Consider the following 16,372-nt stretch of genomic DNA (forward strand, 5'->3'; position numbering starts at 1 on the left):
CCTCTAGAGTAGAACAGAGAAATTAAAGATAAATGAGATTAAGGCATTTTTTAAAACTACCTCAGACATATTTAAATTACCCATGGAGGGGAAAAAGGCTTTGGAGGAGGACATTAGTTTAGACCCTCAACAAGACATTCATCTAGGAAATCAATTGGAAGAAATCTTTTCTAATCTGAATTGGTCACTGCCCCCCGCAAAAGCCAGACACATCCCCGAAAAACATTTAAGAACATTTCTGCATAGCCTGGCAATCAGCCTGGGGGGGTAAATGACATGCCATGTCATTTTTTTGGTGAGGTCTGGGTTAGGAAACATGTAGGTATAACTTGATCCCTTCCCAACCCCCCCAGAGTATGCCCTGGGGAAGGCCCCTTTGCCTTAGCCTCCCACAAATCCTCCTCTCATTTAATTGCTCTTGGAAACAGAGACAGCAGCTAACAAAAGTCAAATGCTACGCAGTCTGTGTTTCTGTCTCTTTTGCCAGAGTTTGAGGTACATACAACTACTGTGGTTTCATGCAGGCCTATATTGTTATTAAAAGTGGACTGGAAATGTTGTTAGCAAGGGAAGTGCAGGAAATGAGTAAAAAAGTAATACATTCAGATACATTTGGCTCTCTTCCGGGGAGCTCTTTCAATATAAAGAAACTCAACAAAGTTGTATTTTTAGATCTGGAAAGATGCGTTCTCGTATTTCACACACTAAAGGGATTTGCCTCAATACACTCAAATTTCCCCCTCCCTCCTCCTCCCTCATGTGCTAGAAGACATGAACTTCAATCCTCAACTTAACCACTGGGTATACGTATTCTGTTCTCCCCATTGGCCAGAATAAAACCCAAAAAATGTATTTAATTTCTTTTTTGGATTTATAATGGCACCTGGCAAGGATGGTCTTAATCTCCTTACACTGCTTGCACCAATGAAAGAAAACTTTGCAGTACTTTTTGCTAAAGAAAGGAAAGGATAACAGGAAAAAAATCTAGAAATATAAATATAATCTCCGTGTAGATCTGTTATAAAATGTATAAAATCCCTATCCATGTTTCCAGAGGGCACTTGGCATAACAGCACAATTTAAACAATGATTATTGAAGACAGAAAGAAATATATTCTACTTAATGATGACAGAATTGTTCAGAGATAATTGGGAAGTATGGGGTCATGTTTAGACAAGAAACTGGTGGCAAATATCTAGTAGTAGACCTGTCAGAAAAGATGTACAGATGACCTAAAGTCAGTGGTTTTTTCCCCATTGGTATGCCAGGCAAGCACATTTGCAGGAGTCACGCTGCTTTGTTTCGTCAACATGTTTGTTAAGCAAACACAATTCTATTGCAGACATCCAAAAGACACTCTGCTATTTGGATGTGGAACCATCAGCCTCTAAGGTGGAAGGATGGTAGTGTATTAATATATTGAGGAATTCAACAACATTTCATTCTTCTTTCTGCCCAGTACTGGTTACAATTCCAATTTTAGGTGGGACAGTATCAGTTATTTGCTATGCTAGAAATGGGGGTGACAAAGACTAATTTGTGGAGAAAAGCTGATGGCTTCAGATAGCCTCAGGTTGCCAGGATATGGCCCAAAGTTTGCTGACACTGATCATTGCCTTGTGATTTAATGACCTTTGATTCAGACTCAAAGGCCAAAGGCATTCAGGCAACAGATTGAAAGATTTTAAGCAACTTTTAGTTTAAATGGCTAAACCTAAAGCAACAAGATACGCTTTCTTACCAAAAAATGCAGCTGCTGTGGGACAAGATCAGAAAGGAGTAAGTGGTGCACAGAAGTCACACAAGGAATTGAGTTACTCCCTTATATTCATAATCTTCATAAAATGAGATGTTACACTACTCATCGCAGTTTTCCACCTTCAGTTTCCATAATAAACCAGTTATAGAGGCCCTAGGGAGAACTGACCGGGCTCTACATCAAGAAAAACATCAGATGTGAGAAACGCTTATCTACAGTAAAGTCTCTGACTTATTCACAGTCTGGGTCTCCACACTGCAAATTTTGTGAGCGTGAGGTGATGGCGGGGATAAAGATGTAAATTTTGCCTCTCTTGCTGTACCACAGAAGCCTTTTTCTATTCTCTAAAGAATACCTTCTCCCAGCTACACTTGTTTCAGAAAAAAAAATATTAAATTAAACCCAACATTAAATTACTGTCATACTTTCCATGTTCCCCCGCATTCCCTTCAGTCTGTGAATTTTACTCTTGCAAACTTCTCACTGGTACCCATTTAACTTTCCACCTACTTAAGTATTAATTGGAAGGGAAAATGGAAGGGAAAAATCTAATCTCCTCTTTAATTATATCTATCACCAGAATACCCACATTTTCACACCAGAAGAATCACATCATTCCTGCTGTTTCTCTCACCTATGTTCAATGTGTCCAACATCTCCAAAAGATGCTCAGTGTTTTCCAAATTAGTGGAAAAGGAAGTTCTCAATTTGCCTCAGAAAATAAATAAAAATACACCTTTCTCACTCCGAGACTTGGCATTCAGACCATGTGTGTTTAATTTATACCTTGTGTAGCCCAACAAGCTGTGCCATTCAGACACCTGTCAGTAGAGCATGCTGCTGGCTGCTCTGCTTGTAGTTCATATAATGGGTTAGCTCAGCCTTCAGGTAAAAAAAAAAAAAAGACATGTTTTAATGTTGTGGGAAAAAATACACTTTTTTGGAGTGAAAATTGAAAAATCTGGAGGTAATGAAACTGTTATGATAGAACAGAGAAAAAGGAATATACAGGGGTGCAAGGCATCCTTCTGTATTCTTGAGAGCAAATTAAACTGTCTCCCCCCCTCCACCTCCTGCAACACTTTGGTTTTCACTGTGCTTGAGTGCAAGATCTTCAACAACTACAAAGCTTGTAGATGTCCAGCTTAAATATCAGATCTCATTCTGGGGTTACCTCACTTCCATGATTAATTAGGAGTGCAACTTTAAAGTGGGCAGAGAAGTGACGCTCAAACATTCATATGACTGAATTTACACTTACTCATGGCAATGACTCTTCCATAACAACCTGTTCAGCTGGTAAGCTACCAAGTTATTTTTCTAAGTGGTATTCATACATGTCCATCAAATTATGTCCTTACTGACTTTGACAGCAAATGTGCAATAAAACACCCTGTGATTGGCTGACAAGTTCATAGGTGCCCAGGCTATAACAGACTCCAACTCCTTTCCTCTGCTGCATTTCAGAACTAATACCATTAACCAGGAGCACTGTGGCGACTTTTCTGATAAAGATAGCATGTGCGATTCAAAGACACACGGGAGCACTGCCTGTTGTATGTGGAGATAGGATTTTCAGAACCAACACAAGGCGTAAAGATAGAATGCGTCAGTAAATAGAGGCATTTCAATATTTTAAGCCTGGCACTGGGGAGTGATGAGCTAGTTCAGGAAGTGACCAGCTAAACACTCAGAAGAGAGAAACAGAGGTAAACAGAAAAGATTACTTTTCACACAAAGGCTCGTACTGGCAGAAGTTGGAGACATGAAGAAGTGTCCCACAGACACTAGAGGAAAGGACCAAGACAGCAGGAGCTGGCTTTACACAAGAGCACGCTGGAAATTATTGATGGAGCAAGCAGTGATGGCATTCATACCATGGAGACCATCTAACATTTATCTAACTTCTCCGAAGAAGATCCATAGTGCTCCTGGTGACCACAGACTTTTAAACCAGTAGGTATTACAGGCACAAACAGCTGAAATCATCTTGTTAATCTAAACAAAACTCACCTTAGGTCCAAAAATGAACCACATTGCCATATATTTCACCGTGTCTCACAAAAAAAACGTCCTTTTCCCCTCATCTCAGGCTACTCTCAAGTTTTCGAACACCAAAATTTCCCCCAGATCTCAGCACTTAGTTTTCTTCCCATTCTTGAAAACCATGCACACACCTATGCAGATAGCTCAGCCTCCATGATCGCAAAGTACCATAATAGCAGGTTATTTTAATTAAGGGTCTTTTCCAGCTGGCTGTTGTGTAGGTCCGTTCTCCCCACAAACACACAGTGAAAGGAGACTGACAGGGCAAGTACCACATCCTTAATTTCTGCCTCTGTGGATAAAGAACGAACAAGCAAAGCTGGAAGTTTCAGCAAATACAAAACCAAAGGTTTTTTTGGTTGCAATGCCCAGGAAATTGTATGCCTTGGAAGAAAGGCAATTAGTCAGCAGGATACAAAGTAAAGAATCTTTGCTCAGAAATAATCATAATGGGTAGTTAGGTCTGGTGGTTTTCGTTTGGTTGGTTAGTCTTAATTATTGTTCCTAGCCCAAGCACACAAATCATTTATTTAACTAAATAAAACAAAGGATTCCTGGCTTCAGGTGGAAATCACTCATTACTGACCAAAGCACCAATAGCTGGGTTTAACTCCTTGGGAATGCTTGCCATTTTCGCTGGTGGGCCCCAGAGGACCAAATTCTCCTGGGAAAAGACAAAACACCCAGAAACCCAGAGCAAAAGAAAAGCGGAGAAGCCACACGTCCATTTGTTTAACAAAACACAGCACTGCTCTCAATGGGCAAACGCCGCTTCTCAACCGATAGGGAAGGCGGCAAGAAAACACACGCAGGGAAAGTCTGGAGGCCACATAATGGTCTTATAGCACTCCAGAAATAATTAAGAACTGCATTCTTGGGAAAAGTGGTCTCATTAAATTGCTTTCAGACTGCAATTTTCTCCCAGCTTCTCCCCCCTATTCCCCCTTCCACCAGCAATCTTGGAGCAATGAAAACATCAGTTTGCTTTCTAGTGCTTGCATTCTCTTAAAAATGTCATTATTCAATTATCTGTCTATTCACTGGCCCGAAGGTCCAGTGGAGCAGATATTGTGAGCCTTCATTTAATGTTTTTAAATGCACTTTAGTCCACTCGTGCTACAATAAAACTTTATTGAAGTCTGTTCCCACATCACATTTACCATCGATGCCACACTTTTTTGGATATGTGAGCCCATCTATTCTTCTGTCAGCAGTAATAGGGATATTTCTAGCAAAGAAATGACCTTTCCTTCCGTCAATACAGTAATTGGGAAATGTGATTTCAGGTTCCATGCGTAAAAAGAAAAAAAGTCTTAAGAAAAGATGAACCATGCTCAAGTGTTGTTTTCCTTCCCCTTGTTAGCATTTAAGAAGCAGGAAAATCTCTGTAAGCACCAAAGATATTTGGTGCCTTCATAACATTTATTAGCCCATTTACCCAGAGGAACAGAAAGAAAGGATGAATCATCTTTCCTCAGAAGCCACAGATATTTTTCCCTTGCGGGGAACAGCCCTTTGAATAGATCTCCCCAATATTAAAAGCTGATGGAAGACTTGTCGCCTGGGTGCAAGACAAGTTATCATCACAGTGGGCTATGCCATGCCTGGGCCACCTGTCTTGCTCCCTTCTGCTGCCATCCTTTCCGTTAATGCAGCAACGGCCCTCGTTAAGCCCCCATCTTTTTTACACTTTGTCCTGCCCCCTACCTTAGATTTTCCAATTCTAGTAGAAAAACAGACTGTTTCTGGAGGACAACAGTGCACAAGTTATTCTGCGAACTCCAAAACCTAGAACCTAAGGGAACTGAGAGTTCAGAAAAAACTGAAGGTAAATTTCAACTCGGCTAGCTAAATCCTCTTCCTAGCACCATGCTGGATCCTTGGGAGCCTGAACAGCTGTCTCAAGGGGGAAATGAACAGAAAAAGCACTTTGAAATACCTCCACACATTCAACTCACACTTTTTTTCAAAACTAAAGTAAAATCTAAATGCAGACAATCCCTGATTTTCAGTCAAAGCCAGTGGGGGGTAGTTGCTCACATGTTGGAAAATCTCCCCCTGTTCTGACTTGGGGTATCACCCATGAAGGGCAGCACTGTCGCTGTGGCTCACAGAGCTCCCATGCTCAGGAGAGCAAAGGCAAGGAGGCTTGTCAGCCCCAAGTGGATTGTTCTTTCTCTTCATCCATCTTGAAAATACATAAAGGGCTACTAAAACATGGATGGTTTACACATACTAAAGGCTGTGTTTCTATACGGAAAACCAACACGTTGGTTTGAGTTTGTCAGATTACCAATACAAAAACTGGCTACTTACAATGACAACTAGCTCAGCAGCTCTCCCTGTCACCAAAGCTCTTGCAAAATTGGACTCTCTTGGCTGTCACCAGTCTCGTGTATGGCATTGGACAAATTGTTCATCTGCTTTCTGTGCTGGCTCATGAGCAAAATGGGAAGTTCTTCAGCACATTACAAAGGTGAAGTAAGAAAAATTACAGTCCTACATGTACTGGCGCCAGGACAACAGGACTGTACAAGCACCAGAAGAAGATACTGACGTGTTTCTGCAATCGGAGAGTTGGCCTAGCTTCACAAACCACCTCCACCACTGCTATTCTCATTATCCATTTAATGCTGCTTTGTAAAGGGAGAAGGAGAGAGGGAAGGGATGCACTAGGAAACAACAGAGTACTGGATCAAAGGGACCCTCGCAGAGCAAGGTTTCTCATACTTACATACAGAGCAACACTGCCTAAAATGCAGTTTCAGACATCTCTGCAACGTGCCATGTATGCGCAGCTCTAGCAATAGCAAACTACAGGTCTGGAGTAGCAAATAATTAATAGAAAACCGGGGAAAAGCTGTCTTGGTCAGAAAGAAAATTCAATTTAAGAAAACTGGAGTAGTAATTTCAGTATTTTGGAAGAAAAGGGGCAGTCTTTAAGGCAGGTGTCAGAGGAAAGAGCACATGCCAAGGCCTGCTCTGACAAGGACAAAAATAATTTGGCAACTTCAATGCAACTGAGGCCTGTCAGTTTAGGCCCAGTATCTTTTAACCTGCTGAAATCATCAGTTTTTCCCTTGGTTTTCATTGTCAGAGGGCAACAAACAAAGTCCAGAGATCCTTGGAATGACTGTCCATTTTTTCAGACAGCATCTGCCATCACCTAAACTGACTACAGCATCAGCAAAACGAGGAGACAACCGGGCTGTCTGTGTGATCATCTGTTTTCCTCCCCACATGTCAAGTAACTGCAGCCTCATGAAACTCTCATTATCAGGAGTATCTGTACTGAACACACAGGAAGGTGGTGCAGAGGGTAACACAGAGGACATTTTAAAATATATGAACTACTGAAGTTAGAAGAGGTTGGGTTTTCCCCCCCTCCTGACAGGAAAGGGGGATGCTTTCCTTTTGAAAATGAAATGAGTTGTTGGTGGAAAATTTAATAAATAAATAAGAGTTCAAGAGGAGTATGCTACCCAATGGAGTTTTAAATCTGTAATTTTTCTCCAAGGGAATGTATACACTAGCACTATACTGAGCATAAGCACCTAAGGTCAGCCCTAACAACATATGTTAAAGATGACTCCTAAACGCTGGTCTCTTGAGACACACACACACTCCCTTCTGCTGCTGAGCTAGCGCTTAGGTAAACTCTCTCTCTCCATCCATAAGGAATAATTTGAAACCATAAGGAGTAACTCATCCAACGAGACAAAGAAAGCTGGAATTGCACACAAGTACAAGTGCCTGCTGACATATTAATTCCTTTGTTACGCAGCTGCTGTCTTTCTTTAGGAGGTGGCCATATGGCAGACACCACCATTCAGTCACCAAGGGCTTGGTGCACGAAGCCACTGAGGAAACGTCAGCGGATAAGGAGGGGTCGTCCCCAGTAGCAGCCAGCACCATGGAACCTGTAGAGCCCACTCCCCTCCCTCCAGTGAAGCATCACGCAAGGCAGCTGGGTGTGGGTAGCAACGCTAAGAAAGCTGGACCTGAAAGGACATGGGCAACAGCCCAAATTCAGCTAGACAGGCTGAAGCACGTGGGCTCAGTGACAAGGGGACCAACTGACCCACAGCAAATGGCAGAGGTATCACCAAGGGCATCAAAGGGGAAACAGATTTCATCCGCCGGGGTAGCTTTGGTCTGACCATACCCTCGCTGACTTCCTTGTCCAGAGCTGACACCTTCCCCATCACCTGGATGGCCTTCACTCATGGGGCACTCCTGGGGCCCAGGCAAGGAACATCTGTACAGCTGAGCTGACCATTTTCAGAGGGCAGAAACGGAGGAAGTAACAAAGCCAGACAGAGACTGAGGTAGGGCAAGAATAAAAAGGAGGCCTAGGTTTCCCCCTCCATGTCTGCAGATGAAGGGACACAGTTTGCCTGAACACAACCAACTTCCCTGGAGCTACACTGAATAACAATAATTAAGGTTTGACCCAAAATATCCTAGACGATACAGAAAAACAAGGGCGGAGATGGGACCCTATTTTACAATGTGCCTCCCCCTCATTTCCACCCCCATAACTGTACTAGCAGAGGCCCTATATTTGGTTTATAAAGAAACTGAGGAAACAGCCAGCTAAACCACTAACTTAACTGTAAAGGCAGCATGACTTGTCATTATTGTTTTCCTCCCCACATTCAGTCCATTAAAATACACTCAGTCCCTACTGTATGTTTGGTACTCAGCAGCCCCTCACAAGAGTTACTTTACATCTTGTACACAGGTCCGATTAACACCTCAGGGCATAATATTCACATATTACCTTTCTCACGAGACACCACTATTCCTCTTTGTTTTATATGCAACAAGGGCTACAGAGGCATACTATGTAATCACTATTGCTTTACCAGCTCAGCCTCAGAAGGGAGCAGCATGCCTCACGCAAATCACAAATCACAAGGAAATACAACCTGCTATGATAAGTAGAAACCAATCCCCTTGCCCTCCCCACACACAGTGTTGTGTGTAAAATGAAAGATCTCATTTAGAGTGGAACAACTCCAAACCAGTAATTTGGTACGAGCCTGCTAGGGCAGACCCTAAGCCCTGATGTCATTCTTTCCATGGGTTTAATAGTTCACCCCATTAAAAATATTCCAGCACTGCCTTTAGAAGCTTCACATTTTTGTTTAGAAAACATCAAATATGGTTATGCCGAGACCCCTGCCAGCAGACAGAGTCGCTCAGCAGAGAGGGTCTCCTTTGCTCAGAGAGGTGGTCTTAGCTGCATCCCTCAACTCGTGGTTTCACAAGCAAAACCTTGCACAACCTTTCCACATCGTAGTGGCAGACAGGTGCCCACCTCCTGCATGAGGGACAGGGACCACCCAAAGGACTGTAAATTCTTGCTTCCCCTCCAGACAGCATGTCTATCATTTGTCAGCCACATCTGCTCTCCAGCAGCCCACGCTCAAGGCAACAAAGAAGATGCTTTTAGTCCTCAAGCCAAATCCTGGGTTTCAGCAAACTGAAGTCTAATGCAACTCTGTAGCTAAAAAGCATCCATTCCTGTACCTGCTTTATTATTTTGAGAGCTGTGCTATGAGCACTGGCCTACACAAACTGAGAACCTAGAGATGGTGCTGCTATTCACCGCTCAGCCTTTACGACTGCTAACAAAAAGTGCACTCCTACTATTGCTGTTTTTATGTCTTTTTTGAGGTATGCCATTTTTGATAGTAGGACCATAACTGCACCTAACACATTTGGTTTCTACAGGAAGCAAAACCTGAGATATACTTAACTTTTTGTAGCTCTGACACTTCCCATTTGGCACATATTCTGTAATCCCAGATGACTGTCTGTCTACCTGCAAAAATTTAGGCTAAATAGCTTGCCTGTAATTTGCCTTCATAATCTTAGAAGCTTATAAATTAGTATTTTCTATCATCAAACATCAAATTTCCCGAAACACTAGCTTTCTACCTCCTCAGTGATACAATACTGTATTTAAGGCACTTATTAAATGTCACCAATTACATGGACACATGCTGGTCAAAGTGCGCTGCTGTATGATTACAAGCATAAAACCCTGGAAAGAGAAACTATAAGCTAGCAATAGTGCTTCATTCTCCCGGTCTGCTTCCCAAGTGTTTTCCAAAAGGAGATATGTCACTGTTACACTGTACTACATGGAAAACATGGGGCACTATTAGGATATTTTTAACATGAACACAAATCTTGCACAGAGGAAATTTTTTTACAGCTTGCTAGCTCAGTCTCATATGATGTACCTGGTTTGTCACCAAGCATTTACTTGCCCTTGGGCAACAACAGACAAGCTCAAGGATGGCCTAGTCTCCACAATCAATCAGATCTCTATTAAAGAAACAAAGGCAAATATATCAAAATACATACTGTAAGGGACGCATTCATACTGCACTTCCAGGTACTTGTATGTCCCAGGGCAAGGGTCTGGAAACACATCAGGGCCAGCAACAACCGCACATTGGGTCCGATTACTGCATCTGAAAAACAAGAAAAAAGGGAGTCAGAAAACAGTCCAGACAGAAGGACAGGTCAAGAGGTTGAGCAGCAGCCCCCACAGTGTCAACAGGAGTGAACATGCAGAAGCCAGGACTTCAGCATCAGCTGGGGAAGCTCGACAGAGAGCGTGTAAAGGCTGATGGCAAACGCTGATGTCTTCATCAGCTTATTGCCAGAAGCGAAGACATATGGTGGCACAACCCCTTTCCCTCCAAGCAGTTCTTACAGCACTAGGAATTATTTTTTTAAAACGGAACTGAGAGGATGGTTTAAAACAAATAACAATAACAAAACCCAAATAATTACAGATATGTGGTCCTCTAAAGCTTGAAACCCAAACTCCATCACAGTGATTTCAACTAACCTTAAATACCAGCATTCCCACGAAACAAAATGCAAAGACTAAACCGACAACATTTGTGGCAAAAATAATCATTGTATATTTTATAGCAGGCATAATAAATACATTTTACAACATATTTATAAAGTGTTCCCACAAAAACAGTCATCTCAAATAATGTTTAATACAAAGACTAGAAACAGCAGCCTTTGAGGGAAAAAAATAACCACCCAATAAGGTGTCTAAAAACACATTAATTTTAATTTTAAGTGGATTTTTAATTGTCAAGTAGTTTTTCACACAGAGCCAACACACATCAGTTATAAATGGCCAAGTTTTAGTTACTCATTCTGCCCAGCATGGATGCACCTACTGAGACAATGTATTTTTTCCAGAAGCAAACCTTGTTCTCACTAAAGAACTTGCCATACAAGTGCACAGAGAAGGAAGCGACCCTGTCCGCTGCAGCAAGCATCTTTCAGGTTAAGATTATGCACACACACAGGTTGGGCTTTGCGAGATGCTTTCTCTGTGGCACATATGACTCACATCCATGGGTGACTGATTTTAGCATGTGTGGAATGCCAAATTACTTAGTTTACAGCAGTTTTACAGAGAAGAATCCTCAGCTTGTTTGTTGGGGTGGGGGTGGGGGGGTGGTGTATGTGTGTGAAGAGAGAGAAGTATAGTTAGCATTTGATTTTTATGCTTTTGCACGACAAAGAGACCTCCTAAGGGCTAGTTCATTGCATTTACTTTCTCTGCGATGCTGCATCCTCTGATGTGACATAAGACCCCTGACACTCCTGCTCTTCTAGCAGAAGCTGTGACATCCAGCACAGAACTCATTTAGGTCTGCGGTGGAAATGCTTCATGTTTACCCGAGGCTACAGTTTGTCATCCTTAATGCAGATTTTATTTGAGCCCATAAATTAAAATTGATTCATTAGTGACTGCCTTAAGCTCCATACTTTCTTTAATTTTATGGAAAGATTAATAAGAGCTGATACGCTTGCTCATCAGGCTGTTTTGCTGGATAACACACAATCCAGAGGGCTGGGTTGTTCTCTTTTTTCCTAGCTGAAAGATGACAGTTATCACAGCAACTGACTAGTTTTATTATACACACAGAAAAACAGTTGAATTAACAGAACAGGGTAACTATGTTGTCCTCACCCTTGCTACTTACACTTAGGTGGCTTGGCTGGGATATCACAGGTAGACTAGACCATGCAAGTGGGCAGTCTTCCAGGAGAGGCTTTGAACATCATCCAAACCTTCACTTTCAACAAAAGTCGTTTACTGGGCTCAATGTGCCTTTCAAAAAGCAATTGCGCTGGCCTAATCAATAGTCTCTCTGGCTGTAGCGACATTCCTGGCCACGCTATATAGAAGAGCAGCAATGGATCAAAGAGACATTTCAAAAGCATGAGCCAGGATCAAAAATTGCGAGGAACTGGATGTGGGGGGAGAAACAGACATTTAGGGTTCATCTGTGTGTTTTTTCTTTCTTTCTATCTGTAAGTGTTTGGTTTGAATCACCACTTGACCAAGCGTTTCCTTGTGGTCAAAAACCAGAAGTGAAAACACACAACCCAGAAAGCTCCAGGTTCATAACCAGTATTTCAAAACTTGGTTTGGAAGTCGAAAGTCGTGAACACCAGCTTTAACCTCTCCAAATGCACACTGCCTTCTGAGATATCACCAAAGAGAGTAAAAACACCATGATACAAGAGGTCAAGTTGGGAATGCAGAGTGGTGGTATGGGCTTTTCCCCCTAACTCTAGGCAGTCCTGAAGCCCCCTTGCACATCCCTGGGGATTGGGGGATGGCAAAGCACTGTGCCTACCAAGCACAGAAACTTCAATAGCAGGCAAAATCAAATCAACAGTATCACCTTACGGGGGTAAACAACAGAAAAGCAGGTGAAAAAGTCCTAAATAAAAGCTCAAATAGTATGCCATGTCACCTCACACAATTTGCAAAAAAGGGCTCATACAAAACACCCCACCAAAACCAGAGAAACTCAGCCTCCTCTCTTTTTCACAGCCATTTCCTATGGGCAGCAGTCCCCAGTCTAGACTTGGCATTTTTAGTTTCCTTTTATCACCCCAGGGTGAAACATGCAGGTTCCCATTCTAACACGCTAAGAGATGAGGGCAATATGGACTAAAAACCTCAGGAAAAAACCCTAATAACTGTTTAACCAACTACTACTGTCAGACATCAGTCTATGAAAATTGTAAGCAGAGAAAGAGGTAAAAAATACTCATCATTAAAGCTCTGGTCACTGTGCTTTTGCTCAAACTTTTTCTTCATTTTCACAACAGCTTCCTGGTCCCTTCAGGTTTTTTTTTATTTCTTTCCCGACAGATTAAAGGCCCGGGTGACACTATGTGACACACAAGAACCGACACAGAAAAGGAGATGTTTAAAAGAAGATGCATCTGTAGACTTGAAAACACAGGGGTGGGCGGTGGGGAAATATAATCTTGCTTTACTGCATTCCCAGCAAATCAGCCCATGAGCTCTTCTTTGTAAATTACGGGACTATACAATGAACCCTGGGATTTCTTGGTGCTTGGGTTTTAGTAATACTTGCTCCAAACTCCTGCAAGGTGCGAAGCTCGCTGCTGGGTATTGACCTTTCCAGCCAATACAACAAGAATCCCTTCTTTTAATTATGGGTTGGTTTTCCTTTTCTTTTTTCCCCTCCTTTCTTGAAGGAAGATCTTTACTAACTACTGGAGTTACAATTCGCAGTAAGAACCAGTGCTGCATCATTTCATAAAACTGTCTCTTCTGTAGGTCGATTGCAGGAATACTACCCGAGTCCCTTAGCTGTATGCTAGAAACAGCAGCTCTACATCTTGCCAGACTCCCCTCCAAAACAGGGCAGAAACTGTTTGCATCATTGGCTCTAGCATAACTGTACTCCAAAAAACTACAGTCACCTTTTTTACAGCCATCAATACCTCTTTTACTTTCTTTTGGCAAGCAGTATATTAGTTTATATAAATATATTTCCAACACTGATTCATCAGCTCCTTCAGATGAAACTACTTCCCTTGCCCCTGCATTACCCTCACGGCACATCTTTCCCAAGCGAACCCTGGTGTCTTGGAATATGTTCTCATTCTCCGTATGCTCTGACACCAAGAAAACAAGAGAGCTGTGGGAGAAATCTGTGAATTTGGGGGAACAAATACACAAGTTTATGCCTGTTAAAAAAGTAGCTTCGATTTTATGAGTTTGTACCATATTTTAAGGCAAATGTTCTGGAGACACGGAAGAATTAAAGGAGCCCCTCAAGTGGTTTTAGTTCCCTTTATTGCCATTTATCATTAAATCTGACAAGAAATTTATCACCATCCTGTTGTTTGGGGTTGGTTTGTTTTATCTGGAAATCCTTATTTCTAACTGTAATCGCTCCTCTCTGTTGCTCCCTGAAGTGCGAGGTGGGCACATGAAGATACAGCTTGCTTCTCGGAGACCCTGCATGTCTCAGGCCACCTCCATAACTGGTGCTGGGATTCGTGGACACTTTGCCGCGACCAAGAGCATCCACACAGCTCTTCAGAAATAACTCACCACGCTGCCACAGCATTCAGGCTAGCAAGGCAAAAAGCCTGCTGCATCTTCCATTTCGCAAGACATGGAAACTGTGACTTGCCAGTGCCCAGGTTTCCTTTGAAAATGCTTATGTTGGTGCAAAGGGCAATGAAAAGGCCAGTACGTCACATCCACTTGCCAAGGTGCAGATGCCTACCAAGACCAACGAAGAGATCAGAAACCAAAGCATAACCCGAGGTCTGTATTTTCACCCCGACTTGAAAGACTGATGGAAATATATGTTCCTGTGGTTCAGGAAAAGAGAATAACTCAAAACCCTCCTAAAAATCAGTCTGAGATACTCAGCAGTCTTTAAGAACCCAGCATCTCATAAACAGAAGTTCACGTTATTCACTTATATGTTTTGGCGAGGAAAAATTAGCCCCTGGGAAAATTATAAATTGTCCCAGTCATAAGAAAAAAAAAAAAAAGAGAGAAAAAGAAAGAAAGAAGAAGAAAGAAAGGGGGTTTCTTTTTGCCTTTTTTCTAGCTACATTTATTCCCACCACTTACTAATATACCTGTTCTGTCTTTCAGATGTGGAAAAGTATTTATCCTAGAAGAGAAGCGTCAATCCAGTGTAACACAGACACTGTAACAGAAAGCATGCATCATTTTTTCAGAACTTCTCCCAGTTCCAGTGGAAAATGACTTTCAAGAGTTTTAATGTGAAACAGTAATAATAATTCATGTGGCATTTGTTTTGCATTTATAGCAGTGGGACTGAAGGAAGCATTTGAGTTCAGAAGCAGCTGCAGGGCTCAATGCTGCTTGCAACTCCCAGTTCAGACTTAAAAAAAAAAAAAAAAAAAACCACACCACTAAAACTTGATTTCCCTTCAGCAAACTTCCATTCCTTCTCCCTGGCAACAGTTTTATGATTTTTAAGTGACAAGGTCATTTTGTGATAGTGAGGCAGGAACACTTTAAGACATAAACAGCTCCTTACTCCTGCTCCAGTATCTTTGCTTTCTTCCAATGCTGACATTTCTGATATATTTACCAAGAGAGAAAGAAAAAAAAAGAGAAACAATAATAGTTTGGCAGGTGATGTTTATTTTAGGCCTTTCCACAAACGTTAATAGCACAGACATGTTGACAGCATCGGGCTAGATATGTCTGTGGTGATATGTTTGCCAGAAGAAAAATGCAAAGGCAGCACAAAATAAAAGATCAATCCCAAACAAAAGCCTTTCAGCATTAATCATTGCAGGTGCAATACCAGTAAGAAGACAAGAAAAACAGGTGCCAAAACCATGGGGGCAGGCACCCATCATACTAGGGTCAGCAGGAGTAGAGCAACCAAAAATCCGTGCAGAAGTCCACAACAAGCCTAGAGGCTCAAACATCCATTTCATCCCAACGCACCCTCTTTCTCCTCACCCTTATACTCTAGAGACAAGCACTTCTGAGGTGGAGCAAGGCTTTCTGTGACACCAGGGCAGGGAGCTCCTGTAAACAGGGCGTACTGGAAAACACTACAAATGGGGAAGTCACCCGCTCCCTCTGAATTCACAAGCAGATGGTCAGAGTCCAGGGCTAGGCTCTTAAATACCCTGAGGATCAGAAAATTTCAGGCTACACGTCTGTGAACTTGGACCTGTGCGGAGAGCACTGTGCTGCCATTTCCATCCCTTGCTGCTGCTGCTGACAAACCCTGCTCAGAGCTGGCGCTACCCTCCACCTACAGCAACCTATAACAAGGGTTTCTTAATGCCCACATGTGCAGACCAAGCTGCCTCACCTGCCTTCATGAGCACCAGTCACCAAAAGCAAAGATAAAGAGAAATTTCACTTGTAAAGTGGAGTTAATGTGATGCCTTGCAAATAAGAAGAAAAAAAGCAAGCAGAGAAGGAAGGCAGTGGAAGGTGGAGAGGGGAGAACAGAACCGCAAGCCCCAAGAAAAGCCTTTGGTTCACCACATTTGCTTTCAATAACGCAGTACACAAGAGCAAACCTAAATCTTCACCTGTTTAGCTTCCAGAAACAATGAATTCCTCAACAGAATCTTTTTCTGCCTCTGCAAAACCTTAAAAGCAAAGGATCTAATGACAGGGAGATGAAAATCCAGCCTCTCTAATGTTTTCTCCATTATGAATGGGCCTT

This window comes from Falco biarmicus, chromosome 9 (assembly GCF_023638135.1).
Source record: "Falco biarmicus isolate bFalBia1 chromosome 9, bFalBia1.pri, whole genome shotgun sequence".
NCBI classification, from domain to species: domain Eukaryota; kingdom Metazoa; phylum Chordata; class Aves; order Falconiformes; family Falconidae; genus Falco; species Falco biarmicus.